Source organism: Morone saxatilis, unplaced genomic scaffold (assembly GCF_004916995.1).
Source record: "Morone saxatilis isolate NCDOM2014 unplaced genomic scaffold, NCSU_SB_2.0 Contig21, whole genome shotgun sequence".
NCBI classification, from domain to species: domain Eukaryota; kingdom Metazoa; phylum Chordata; class Actinopteri; family Moronidae; genus Morone; species Morone saxatilis.
The window spans coordinates 11635588-11637853 of NW_023339774.1; the positions used below are offsets into that span (position 1 = coordinate 11635588).

At 40.6% G+C, this 2266-nt stretch overlaps 1 protein-coding gene across 1 annotated transcript in view; it reads left to right on the forward strand.

Annotated features, from left to right (window-relative positions):
• Window positions 1–2266, forward strand: part of rnf34b (ring finger protein 34b) — an 18080-nt gene that overhangs the window by 10388 nt on the left and 5426 nt on the right. The window lies entirely within an intron of this gene.

The window sequence follows — 2266 nt, forward strand, 5'->3', positions numbered from 1 at the left end:
GTGTGTGTGTGTGTGTTTCAGCATGCAGAGCTAACACTATGCACTGTACAGCCACAAACATACGTACACTCATTTACATACGCCATACTTCTTTCAAATCTGTCCTCATTCTATCCAAGATAATTAATTTCAAAGGTGAAATCAGCTTATTTAAGTCAGGAGAAAACTTCTTCCTTTCAACTCCCTGACAAACAAACTCCCTCTCGTGCATATCTTTAGATGTCGGTTATTCATTCATTGTATTTCACGCTTTCCTTTGTGCTGTCCTCTCCATTGATATCGAAAGAGCTTATTTTGCAGTGCTGGTCCAGTGTTCAGCAGAATGTGCACGTGACAGCTGGAAACAGCTGTGTTAGCTGTGTGTGTGCAAAGCCCTCGGACCAGCTAGCAACGCAGCTTAAGCCCTTTGCCTTTTTTTTAGGTCGGTTACATAGGCTGAGTCTGTTATGTAACAGGCACACAGGTTGAGAACTCCCCACAGCGTCACAGCTGCAACCAAACCACAGAAACAGTACATGCGTCCTCTCACTGAAAAACTTTCACAAACATGCAAAATATTGTGTCATCTGAGACATTTGTAGTATTTATTAAAACTGACAGAAAAATCTGTCAAAATTGGGGCAGAAATTTAAAGCAGCTTTAAAATCTGAAGTATAAATATAAGTTCAAGATTATCCTGCTTACTTACCTTACTTTGATCATCTCTGCAGTGAAGACTACTTTTAGCCAGTTTTATAATATATTGAACAATTGGGACTAATCTTGGTTTAATAATTTATTTTTTTATATGGAAAAGATGATTGACAAAATTATTGGAAAAATAACATATAATCATCCTAAAAGAGGATATTATTACTTTATTGAACTTCCATTTTGCAGTGTAGAAAACCATTTAATGCAAAATCCAGCAAGTTGAAGTTGTTGTTAGTATACTGTAATGTATAAAAACTTCCGATATGTAAAACATTTTTAGCATTATTTAAATAACGAATACTAAAGACACTGGGTTATGGTCTGTTTGTTTTTGTCAGAGGATCCCTGCTTAACTAATACCTTCAACATATGGTGGTGATTAGGACCTCACCAATCTCTGTGCCGAGTTGAGAGGCGACACTACCTTTTAGCCCAGTTTTATAATAATTGGAACGAACAGCTCTTTAGTCGATTAACAGTGACTCAAATCTTGGAGGTCCTACTTGGGCCCTCAACCTTAAATATTCGCCTGTAACCGCTGCTTATGTCATTTGTCCCCCGGGAGAAGGGTAAAGAAATCCAAGACCATGTATTTCTGCCGACCAAGCGAGTCCACGCTTGATACAGTCGCTGTCCTGTGAAAGCGTCACCTCCATACCAAACAACAATATTCATATGGCCCTCCCGGCTACACCCGTGGTCCTGCTGGGGCTCCTCCCATGCCATCCACGTCTCATCCTCCACTACCTGTAAGATCGCCCGCAGTGTGGGTGAGAAAAAAGTCTGAACAACAAAGCGCTCCGCAGAGATTGTCAACACTGGCTGTGTACATTCATTTGTGTCGGGTAACCTAACATCCGTCATCCGCTGGCAGCCGTTTCCTCAGAATGTGTTACATCAGGAGTAACGTTGTTTTGTCTATGTGAAGTGGACTCTAACTGGCATCAATGCCATTATCTAGGTGCAAATTAAAGAGATCAAGGCAGCGGGATTATCGCTGCGTGTTTTTACAACAGAAAAGTAGTTCCAAATAAAAATAAAAATGATGAGGTTAGAATATGGCCAGCTAAAGCAAGCCTTATCTGAACTTCCCCTATACTTGGCCGAGTGGTCAGACTCATTCAGCGACAGAATACCATACCTCACATTGAGTTTTACTAATGGCAAAATCACTACGTGCAATCCTCAGAGTTGTTGTTCCAATATACCTAAGCAATCGGAGAAGGGATGCGAGGAAAAAAAGAAGAGAGAGAAATCTATACATGTTCACGGAATAATGTGATTCTTAGATCAGCCACGAGATTATTTGAGCAAACATGACCAGATACATGGAGGTGTTTAATGCTCTATATTATCATAAGCCTCATCGATTATGTCAGATTTTAATATCTTGAACATAACTTTGCACTCTATGTCCTGGGGACATATTAACACCACTACAGCGCATGATCGGTCCTGTTTGCCTGCCTGGCTTTTATCTCAACCTGTTTTCAAAGTTCGCAGCGCCCATAACATAATCGGCATTGCGGAGGAGACAGAGAGAGTAGAGTCCACTTGTGTCACATAGAGATTA